At 44.1% G+C, this 12,299-nt stretch overlaps 1 protein-coding gene and 1 non-coding gene across 3 annotated transcripts in view; one reads left to right on the forward strand and one right to left on the reverse strand.

Annotated features, from left to right (window-relative positions):
* The window catches only part of LOC126481799 (alpha-1,6-mannosyl-glycoprotein 2-beta-N-acetylglucosaminyltransferase), a 444,750-nt gene that overhangs the window by 207,720 nt on the left and 224,731 nt on the right, over positions 1 to 12,299 (reverse strand). The gene's annotated exons all lie outside the window — the stretch shown is intronic.
* On the forward strand, positions 1,951 to 2,024 carry Trnat-cgu (transfer RNA threonine (anticodon CGU)). Its single transcript has one exon. It is a non-coding gene; the product is annotated as a tRNA-Thr (tRNA).

Consider the following 12,299-nt stretch of genomic DNA (forward strand, 5'->3'; position numbering starts at 1 on the left):
TTCATACATCTTGCTCACCAGATGGTAGAGTTTTGTCAGGACTGGCTCTCCCACGGCCGTCAGTAGTTCCAATGGAATATTGTCTACTCCGGGGGCCTTGTTTCGACTCAGGTCCTTCAGTGCTCTGTCAAACTCTTCACGCAGTATCATATCTCCCATTTCATCTTCATCTACATCCTCTTCCATTTCCATAATATTGTCCTCAAGTACATCGCCCTTGTATAGACCCTCTATATACTCCTTCCACCTTTCTGCTTTCCCTTCTTTGCTTAGAACTGGGTTTCCATCTGAGCTCTTGATATTCATACAAGTCGTTCTCTTATCTCCAAAGGTCTCTTTAATTTTCCTGTAGGCGGTATCTATCTTACCCCTAGTGAGATAGGCCTCTACATCCTTACATTTGTCCTCTAGCCATCCCTGCTTAGCCATTTTGCACTTCCTGTCGATCTCATTTTTGAGACGTTTGTATTCCTTTTTGCCTGTTTCACTTACTGCATTTTTATATTTTCTCCTTTCATCAATTAAATTCAATATTTCTTCTGTTACCCAAGGATTTCTACTAGCCCTCGTCTTTTTACCTACTTGATCCTCTGCTGCCTTCACTACTTCATCCCTCAAAGCTACCCATTCTTCTTCTACTGTATTTATTTCCCCCATTCCTGTCAATTGCTCCCTTATGCTCTCCCTGAATCTCTGTACAACCTCTGGTCCTTTTAGTTTATCCAGGTCCCATCTCCTTAAATTCCCACCTTTTTGCAGTTTCTTCAGTTTTAATCTACAGGTCATAACCAATAGATTGTGGTCAGAGTCCACATCTGCCCCTGGAAATGTCTTACAATTTAAAACCTGGTTCCTAAATCTCTGTCTTACCATTATATAATCTATCTGATACCTTTTAGTATCTCCAGGGTTTTTCCATGTATACAACCTTCTTTCATGATTCTTAAACCAAGTGTTAGTTATGATTATGTTGTGCTCTGTGCAAAATTCGACCAGGCGGCTTCCTCTTTCATTTCTGTCCCCCAATCCATATTCACCTACTATGTTTCCTTATAGAAATGTCAAAATTGTGTGCTCAATTAGATGTACGACAACGCAAAGATGATTCAAATTATTTTGGTTATAGCGTCAGGGTTGTCTAAAATGTTATATATAAGAACGTTCTCGGTCTACGAATGAAGGCACAAACTATTACTTTGAAAGATTTCTTTTCGATACGAACCCTTGAAGACACACTGTCACAAACATTTTCCGTTGTCACTGCATCGTCTTCTGGAGGTCAGCGAGGTGGACATCTACAACTGGTTCTTGGTTTAAACGACGACTGTGACCAACGAAAAACAGTAGGTTTAGGGAAATGATGTTAGATAGTAGACGCCAAATACCGCTGTTCATGATGCGAAGGCTAATGTTTACCATTTCCGAAAAACTTTTTGTGGGCAGATACAGAAAAGGCCTTCTCCCGTCCTAGAAATTAGGCCTCTTTTCGCAAATTATGCCATCCGGCGAGTCTCTATCACGGGCAATTCTGCTGCTTTATGACGACATGTGAAATAAACTACTGGCTATGATGGCTTACGATATCAAATCGTTACCTACAAGATAAGACATAGATAACATTCTTTTGCATTTTTTGAAATGATTAGGTGCAACAGCAATCAAATCTACTCAAGTTCTATATATGAAGATGGTATCTGTTCTTTCGGACATGTCCGAAGAACAGATACCGTCTTCATATACACAGTTAAGGCTCACCGGCCATTTGACCATCCTCTTCTGTGCGGATGCACAAACAGTGCCCGAACTCTTACGGGAATCGGCAAAAAGCCGCGAGTAATGAGTATAATGGGCAGGGGCACTTTGAATGTAGTGCGGGACATCAAGTTGGGAATGTGGGTCTTACGGGAGGCGTGCCAGAGATAAGTCCCTGCAATCACACTATCCTCTGTGTCCTCGATGGCTCAGATGGATAGAGCGTCTGCCACGTAAGCAGGACATCCCGGGTTCGAGTCCCGGTCGGGGCACACATTTTCAACTGTCCCCGTTGACGTATATTAACGCCTGTATGCCGCTAGGGGTATTCATTTCATTGTAATTTCTACTCAAGTTCGTTTGTAAAATCTACGCATCTGGAAATATACCATGAGACTTTTGGAAAAATTGCATCCACACAATCCCGAAGACAGGAAGATAACACGCTGTGGCATACTCAGCTCCACATCTCAGCCATCCAAGATCCTAACGAGCACAGTATACAGACGAATGGAAAAAGTTGATGATCTGTTAGATAACGATAAGTTTGACTTTCAGAAAGTTAAAGGCACCAGAGAGGCAGTTCTGACTTGGGCTTGGTGATGGAAGCCAAAGTGAAGAAAACTCAAGGAACGTTCGAACGATTTATAGAAAATAGGTGTACGCTACAGAGAAGGAACGAGAATTATACAATTTAGCGTAAAGAGACAATTTTGTTCTGTAACTTATTTTAAGTGGGAAAAGTTTTCTTTTACGATAAAAAGCTATTTGCATAGTATGTAAGCTTAAAATGTTGACAACTTTGAAGTATATTTTCTTTTTTTTGTCTTGCTACATTCTCGTGTCACTTCGTTATTTGTTCTCCTCTAGCCTCTATCTGTACAGATGAGTGTAATTATGTAAGTTATCATTTTGGAGGCTAATAAGTATGAACAAACCGACACATTGTGCTTATTCACTTTCCTGATACTAATGGTGTACTCGTATTTGAATTTAACGTTGTCGGCGTGCTTGTTTCATAACTGCAATTAGTCAGATTGGACATAATCTGTTTAGCCGCCATTACGGCTATCTCATTGAGATAACTACTAATTGCAGTAATTAGATCATACCTTTTTTTGTCACTAGGTCCGATACACAAGTTCGAACAAGATTGGTGCACTTAAAATATTTAAAATTAGCGTTCGCAGAATGATTAACCTGAGCCAGCTGCTTATAAAATACAATATTTCGTGTTTTTAATTTGACATTTGATCTGGGCCGTCAACGTAAAATTTCGTTACAATATACACGAAAGAAGAGAGAACAATAAGGATGGAAGACAAAGAACAAACTGTTGGGATTTGAAAGGAAACAAAAGATTTAGGAGTAGAGTTGAAACTGAGTACGAACAAATATCAATAAGATTCGTTGACGACAATTCGATCCTCGCCGGCCGCGGTGGTCTAGTGGTTCTAGGCGCGCAGTCCGGAACCGCGGGACTGCTACGGTCGCAGGTTCGAATCCTGCCTCGGGCATGGATATGTGTGATGTCCTTAGGTTAGTTAGGTTTAAGTAGTTCTAAGTTCTAGGGGACTGATGACCACAGATGTTAAGTCCCATAGTGCTCAGAGCCATTTGAACCAATTCGATCCTCGGTGAAACTGAGGAACAATCACAGGACCCACTAAATGGAATGAACAGTCAAACGAGCGCACACATTACTTGAGGACAAACCGAAGGAAGACGAACGCAATGACGAGTATCAGAAATGAGATTAGCGATAAACTTTTTAACATCAAGATTGCTGATCATCAAGTAGAGAAGGAGTTTTGTTATCTTGAAAGGAACGCGTGAGGTGCGAAGCAAGGACAACATAAGCAAAATACACTGAAGCGTCAGAGGAACTGGTATAGACATACTCATTCAAATAAGGGATATGTAAACAGGCAGGCAGAATATTGCGCTGCGGTCGGCACCACCTATATAAGACAACAAGCGTGTGGCGCAGTTGTTAGATCGGCTACTGCTGCTACGATGGCAGGTGATCAAAACATAAATGAGTTTGAAAGTGGTGTTATAGTCGCTCACGAGCCATGGGACGCAGCATATCGGATGTAGCGATGAAGTGGTGACTTTCCCTTACGATCATTTCACGGGTGTACCGTGATTATCAGGAATCCGGTGAAACATCAAACCTCCGACATCGCTGCGGCCGAAAAAAGATCCTGCAAGAACGGGACCAACGACGACTGAAGAGAATCGTTCAACGCGACAGAAGTGCAACCCATCAGCAAATTGCTGCAGATTTCAATGCTGGGCCATCAACAAGTGTCAACGTGCGAACCAGTCATCGAAACGTCACTGATATGGGCATTTGGAGCCGAAGGCCCACTCTTGTATCGTTGATCACTGCACGACACAGAGCTTTACGCCTCGCCTCGGCCCGTCATCAGCGACAATGGACTGTTGATGACTGGATACGTGTTGCTTGGTCGGACGAGTCTCGTTTCAAGTTGAATCGAGCGGATGGACGTGTACGGGTATGGAGACAACCTCATGAATCCGTGCACCCTGCATGGGAGCAGGGGACTGTTCAAGCTGGTGGAGGCTCTGTGATAGTGTGGTGTGTGCAGTTGGAATGATATGGGTCGCCTGATACGTGTAGATACGACTCTGACAGGTGACACGTACGTAAGCATCCTGTCTGATTACCTGCATCCATTCATGTCCATTGCGTATTCCGACGGATTTGCGCAATTCCAGCAGGACAATGCGACACCCCGCATGTCCAGAACTGCTACAGAGTGGGTCCAGGAATATTATTCTGTGTTTAATAATTTCCGCTGGCCACCAGATTCCCCAAATGTGAACACTACTGAGCATACCTGGGATGCCTTGCAACGTGCTTTTCAGAAATCTCCGCCCCTCGTATTGTTACGGATTTATGGACAGTCCTGCAGGATTCATGATGTAGGTTCCCTCCAGCATCACTTCAGACATTAGTCTAGTTCATGACACGTCGTGTTGCGGCACTTCTGCGTGCTCGCGGGGGCCCTATACAATATTAGGCACGTGTACCAGTTTCTTTGGTTCTTCAGTGTAGTACAGCAAATAGAACATTCCTACTCAAAAGAAATATTTTCATATCACACATAATACTTAATTTGTGGAAGAAATTTCTGAGGATGTATAGCACTGTATGGCAGTGCGACATGGACTGGAAAAGAAGAATCGAAGCGTTTGCGATGTGGGGCTACAGGACTATGTTTGGTGCAGTGATAAGAAATGGGAAGATTCTCCACAGAATGGCGGGGAAAGGAATATGTGGAAAACATCGACGAGAAGAAGCGACGGGACGAGAGGACATACTTGAGGGATGTGCAGTGGTTAATAACTGTAAGCGAAGACAAAAGGTGGGATGTTGAGGACGTTGGGCGCAAGGGGTACCGTGAGACGAAGAGGAGCGACATCCGTGGTGAGCAGCATCAGACCAGGCACATGACTTGCTGACTCGAAAAACTACAACATAAGGGGCAACAATGTTTGGAACAAAATTATCCAGAAAGCTCGATGGAGATGAATTTGGGTTTATGATACAGGATATACAGTAGCCATAATCAACACAATATTTTGCGAAGAAATCTTCGAAATTTATAAACCAGTACTTGCATGCTTTATCAGTTTGGAAATTCCTTTCAGCTTTGTTGAATGGTCTAGAATATTCGAATTTATGAAGCACTTTAAACCACTCTCGGACACTGTTATCAATTTTCTGTGTTTTATGAGTATATGAAGATCGCTGCATCGAAACATATTACAAACAAAAACTTGATAACTTAATAATTGGTGTTAAAATAAAAAAAATAGTGAGACGAATTTTATAAGAATGACTACTGGTGTTTGTCGAAACTGATGACCAATATTTACAGTGATAGTCAATAAATAAGGAAACATGTACTGAGAGAATAACATAAAAATACTTAAGCAGCTGTAGTGATTGTAGCTGACTTTGCGGAGAATCTACAAAGATCATGTAACACAGACTAACAGTAAACTCTTTTCCTAAACACTGAGCGAGATGGTGCAATGGTGAGCATACTGGACCCGTATTCGAGAAGCGAGTGATTCAGGTCGGCACCCAGCCAACATATTTGTGTGTTCTAAATCGCTCATTTCGAATGGCAGGATTCCTTTGAAATGGTACGGCGGATTTTCTTCCTCCTCCTTACGCAATGTAACTGTCTGCTGCGTCTCTAACGACGGTAACGAAACAGGACGTTAAATTCAAATCTTCTCCCCCCCCCCCCCCCCCAACTCCAAAGATACTGAAAATAAGAGGATGGTAGCAAAGTACCAAAACCAGAAACTGTAAGTGTGAATCGACGGAAGACAGAAGATATATCCCAAGCTTCTACTTCTTAATTATTTGACTACGTGTAGATGGAGGCACCACCAGAAACTGTGAAATTTTAACAATTAAAAAATCTGTAGCGAATGATTAGCTTCAAACAATTTCCGTTTAAACATCAAACAGTACGTAAAACATTCATCTCGACCAGTAGTTTCTATGACTCAGAGACTGGTCAGTAACTGACGAGTTTCGTTAGATAAAAGTTTTTACATCTAATGAACAGACAGTGTGGCGAATGAAAATGTCATTAATTATGAAGGAAATGCAAGTTGGGAGTAGACCAGCAAACCAAACGAGAAACAGGTGAAGATTAATTTTTGATAATAAATATCGCAGAAAGAAAATCCTAGGAAATATCGATTCATACAAATATCAAAATGTTAATACGGTAAGAAAGTGAAATACTTAAGCTTAGAAGTACAATACGTCAACTGAAACTACAAATTACTGTGACCATTCACATTTGTCATATTATACCTTCCACTAGCCGTTTCGGAGGATTGTACCTCTTTCACCAGACAGATTTATGTAAATAAATGAAGCACGAAAGTTTTGTTTGTAGGACTTTAGGGGAGGCTGAAGAGAGTATACGTGCTCTAAATACGACTGTAAAAGCAGCCTGTGACCACTGAAAGATTGTGCTGCAGATTACCCAGAAGTCGTCCACTCACCACCAAACGATGAGGCATAATGCTACGAAAACACAGTGGGAAGCGCATTGTAAATAAGCCCGGCTGTAGAAATTTATATTTTCAATTGTTATTCGGTAGCACCAGGACCAAGCCAAACCTAAAAATTTAGGTAACAACATACTTCAAGTTTAAGAGACTACGAGGAGAGGATTAATAAAAATGGTTCAAATGGCTCTGAGCACTATGGGACTCAACTGCTGAGGTCATTAGTCCCCTAGAACTTAGAACTACTTAAACCTAACTAACCTAAGGACATCACAAACATCCATGCCCGAGGCAGGATTCGAACCTGCGACCGTAGCGGTCTTGCGAGGATTAATAAATGACTACAAATGTTGCCAATAATTCACGGGGCCAATAGTCTTGTCGCAGTGGTAACACCGGTTTAGGACTGCTGATATTTGTAAAAATATCTATATCAAGTATATCGATATTTAAAATGTATCATATGTGCCTCCGGTATAACGAGAAAAAATATCGATATATTGACGGAAAATATATCGACGTACCGGCCTATAGAAATATCGGCTGCACATTATAAATATACTGCCGGTTTTAGAGCTGTATTTAAGTATTGATTTATTATTAGATATAACAAGCTTGCAGCCTGCTTATCACCCTTATAGCAAGAATTGAAAGAGAAACAATGCACATTCACGCTTGGCGGCTAGGCGATAACCACTTTGCTAACAATGGTAACTGCATTATTTTATTTGGCTACCAGTTTCGGCGATTTACTACGCCATCTTCAGGCCCCTGACCGACGTGTAGGAAGATTCCACTTCGGTCCTGATCAAAACAGGGGCCAGCAATATTGGAATTAGCAAATTTCTGCCGACCAGATGATGTTTGAAGGTATTGCTAAAGCAAGCAGAAATCTACTAATACCAGTATTGCTGGCCCCTGTTTTGATCAGAACCGAAGTGGAATCTTCTTACACGTCGGCCAGGGGCCTGAAGATGGGGCAGTGTTTGGCACACTGGACTCGCATTCGGGAAGACGACGGTTTAGACCGCGTCCGGCCGTCCTGATTTAGGTTTTCCGTGATTTCCGTAAATCGCTTCAGGCAATTGCCGGGATGATTCCTTTAAAACGGCACGGCCGGCTTCCTTCCCTGCCGTTTCCTAATCCGATGGGACCGATGACTTCGCTGTTTTGTCCCTTTCCTCGAATCAACCAACCACCCAACCGTCTCCGCCCACAGCAAAGACCAGTATTGTCATTTATATTTTTTGTTCGTCATCTTCACTAACTGATTCGAAGAATGCCGATGTGAAGTAGTAGCACACGAGTTGCGACAAAAATTGTTTTTTAACGCAAGAGGTGGGCTATTTCTTCGAATCGGAAATCTTGTTATTCCATTCACACCGCCACACCAGTGTGGCCGAGTGGTTCAAGGCGCTTCAATCTGGAACCGCCCGACCGCTACGGTCGCAGATTCGAATCCTGCCTCGGGCATGGATGTGTGTGATGTCCTTAGGTTAGTTAGGTTTAAGTAGTTGTATGTTCTAGGGGTCTGATGACCTCAGATGTTAAGTCCCATAGTGCTCAGAGCCATTTGAGCCACCGCCACATCCCCGTACAATCAGACTACTGCTTTGTGCCACATGTACTTGCTTCGCGCAATCAAAGAGAAAGACAGGGTGTGATGAAAGCTCAAAAAGTAGTACGAATCCTTCACATAGTGATAGTAAAATTATGTTCTACTACAATTTAAAATATTTATCGAAAATTGCGAAAAAATATAATACAAAATAAAAATCTTGACACACACTATATTATTTCGCTATCGATTTATCGGTAAAAGCGATTCGCCGATATAATCGGTACTTTCTGGAACAAATATCGGTGTATCAATGTTTTAACAACAGCCCCACACCGGTTCCCGTCAGAGCACCAAAATTAAGCGCTGCCGGGCGTGGGCAGCACTTGCATGTGTGACCGTCCTGATCTATAGAGCGCTGTTGGAAAGTGGGGTGCACTCAGCCCTTGTGAGGTCAATTGAGGAGCTACTTGATTGAGAAGTAGCGACTCCGGTCACGAAAACTGACAATGGGCGCGAGACCGGTGGGCTGACCACATGCCCTCCATATCCGCATCCAGTGAGGCTTGTCAGTTGAGGATGACACGGTGGTCAACCGGTACCGTTTGGCCTTGTGAGGCCTATTCGGATGGAGCATAAATCACAGTAGAAAATAGTAGGATTATATGAAAGAAAAGAAGACTTGACACTACAGTGATGCCGGCTAGGATGGAGACGCCTAACATTTTAGACTACCACATTAGTTAGTGGTTAAACAAGACTGGTGACCACGACAGGACTTTGGGGATCGCTAACTTGGCATGGGAAACGCCTCGCTTGTTGCAGATATCCCGGCTGTCGATACAGAGCGGAGCTGCAAAGAAACAGGTTGCAGCGGCAGGTAGCGGCGTGGTGGGAAAGCGGCGGTGGCAGGCGGTGACTGGCCGCAAGGCGAAAGCGGCGGTCGATGGCGCCACGCTACCTGGAGCAGTCCGTAGGCCGCCTATTGTACAGGAACGCACCTCGCGGCGCAGTGGACCGCGTGCCTTCCGGCTGGGTACAGCCGGCAGTCTAACCTACTCCAGTCTCGGTCCGGCACACAGTTTTAATCCGCCATGAAGTTTCAGTCTAACCTACTGCCTGCCGAAGTAGGTGGCAGGAGCCGAAATGAGGCCAACAGAAGATTCATAGAGTATACGAAGTTAAAAAATATATATGTAATAAAACTGACCATGTGCCTGTAGGACTCGTGCACTATGGGTTCCGTACACACTTCATTTGTATATAGACCATCCATCATGGGAACTGAGAATCTCGACGATTTCTGTCTGTTAGCCGGCCGCGGTGGTCTAGCGGTTCTAGGCGCTCAGTCCGGAACCGCGCGACTGATACGGTCGCAGGTTCGAATCCTGCCTCGGGCATGGATGCGTGTGATGTCCTTAGGTTAGTTAGGTTTAATTAGTTCTAAGTTCTAGGGGACTGATGACCACGGATGTTAAGTCCCATAGTGCTCAGAGCCATTTGAACCATTTTTTTTTCTGTCTGTTATCGATATCGGTACTGGCAAGATAATGGCCCCGGAATTTCCAAGAACGTACCAAAATCTCTACAGTAATTACTGAAACTGGCCCGCGCATACTAAATATACACTGAAGAGCCGAAGAAAGGGTACATCTGCCTAATATCGTGTAGGACCCCCGAGAGCACACAGAAGTGCCGCAACACGACCTGACATGGACTCGACTAAAGCCTGGAGTATTGCTGGAGGGAACTGACACCATGACTCCTGCAGGGCTGTCCATAAATCCGTAAGAATACAAGGGATGAAGATCTCTTCTGAACAGCACGTTGCAAGGCATCCCAGATATGTTCAATAATGTTCATGTCTGGGGAGTTTGGTGACCAGCGGAAGCGTTTAAACAAGAGTATTCCTGGAGCCACTCTGTAGCAATTCTGGACGTGTGGGGTGTCACATTGCCCTGCTCGAATTACCCCCAAGTCCGTCGGAATGCACAACGGACATGAATGAATGCAGGTGATCGGACAAGATGCTTACGTACGTGTCGTCACAGTCGTATCTAGACGTATCAAGGGTCCCATATCACTCCAACTGCATACGGCCCATACCATCACAGAGCCTACACCACCTTGAACAATCCCCTGCTGACATTCAGGGTCCAAGGATTCATGAGGTTATCTCCATACCCGAATGTCCATACGCTCGATACAATTCGAAACGAGACTCGTCCGACCAGGCAACATGTTTCCGGTCATCAACAGTCCAATGTCGGTGTTGACGGGCACAGGCTTCGAAAGCCCACACAGATGATGTTTCGTTGAATGTTTCGCACGCTGACACTTGTTGATGGCCCAGCACTGAAATCTGCATCAGTTTGCGGAAGGGTTCCACTTCTGACACGTTGAACGATTCCCTTCAGTCGTCGTTGGTCCCGTTCTTGCGGGATCTTTTTCCGGCGGCAGCGATGTTGGAGATTTGATGTTTTACCGAATTTCTGATATTCACGGTACACTCGTGAAATAGTCGTACGGGAAAGTCCCCACTTCATCGCTACCTAGGAGATGCTGTGTCCCATCGCTCGGGTGGCGACTATAACACCACATCCAAACTCACTTAAAGGTTGATAACCTGCCATTGTAGCAGCAGTAGCCGATCTAACAACTGCGCCAGAAACTTCTTGTCTTATATAGGTGTTGCCGACCGCAGCGCCGTATTCTGCCTGTTAACATATCACTGAATACGACATGCCTATACCAATTTATCTGGCACTTCTGTATAATAAGCGAGCGGAGGACTTCAGTTTACACAAGATGTTCAAAAATTTAGTGCCCAAATCAATAGTCATGACGCAGACAAAAACAAATATATTTCCTAAAGCAACCACGTGTCGGAAACTCATCCTGTTGTACTGGGTATGCAGGAGGTTAGTGTGCCATTGACAATAAAACGTCGTTAAATGTTTTTCGTTGTTCTATTGTTCTGATCACTATTACATTACAATAAACGTTCAAAATAAGCACCATTAACCTCATCGCACAGCCAGTATCGACGTAGCAGGGAGTCTCGTGTTCGCTGGAAAATGCGTTGTATGTTCTGTATTTGTGTGACTGATGCAAGAATTATTGCGACCAATTCCGCCTCCTAGTCAACAGGGGTAGAATGCACGTCGGCTTTCATGTAGTCCCAGCGAGAGAAGTCTAATGGAGTGAGGCCCGGGGATCTTGCTGGCCAATGTACAGGTCCTCCCCGGCCGATCCACGTATTGCCAAAAGTACTGGTTTTTACTGCTCGGAATGGTTCTGCAAAATGCTCTACGGCCCCGTCATGCTGAAACGTTCGCAGCACATTCATAGACTATTCTCTTCCATGTCGACAATGCAGCTGTCATGCAGACACTAGTGCAACCATCTGTTGTCGACCGGCCGGAGTGGCCGAGCGGTTCTAGGAGCGACAGTCTGGAACCGCGCGACCGCTACGGTCGCAGGTTCGACTCCTGCCTCGGCCATGGATGTGTGTGATGTCCTTAGGTTAGTTAGGTTTAAGTAGTTCTAAGTTCTAGGGGACTGATGACCTTAGAAGATAAGTCCCATAGTGCTCAGAACCATTTGAAGGTATTGAAGAGCAATACACCACAGTACCCTACGTATCTCGAACTAACATTTGGTGCAACAACGTTAGACACAACTACTTTTGCCTGGTCCACTAGTTTATTAACTACGCACGCTCAGTGCTCACGCCAATACGGGTTTCCGACACGTGGTTGCTTTACGAAATATATTTCTTCTTGTCTCCTGTATCACTGTGTTAGCGTGGGCACGGATGTTCTGAACACCCTGTATATGTAGAGAGAGAGAGAGAGAATATAATGAAATATATTTTTGTTTACTTAGAAAGCCTGATTGCCAGCGGCCTTGCCGCAGT

The sequence above is a fragment of the Schistocerca serialis genome, chromosome 5 (genome assembly GCF_023864345.2).
Source record: "Schistocerca serialis cubense isolate TAMUIC-IGC-003099 chromosome 5, iqSchSeri2.2, whole genome shotgun sequence".
Taxonomy (NCBI): domain Eukaryota; kingdom Metazoa; phylum Arthropoda; class Insecta; order Orthoptera; family Acrididae; genus Schistocerca; species Schistocerca serialis.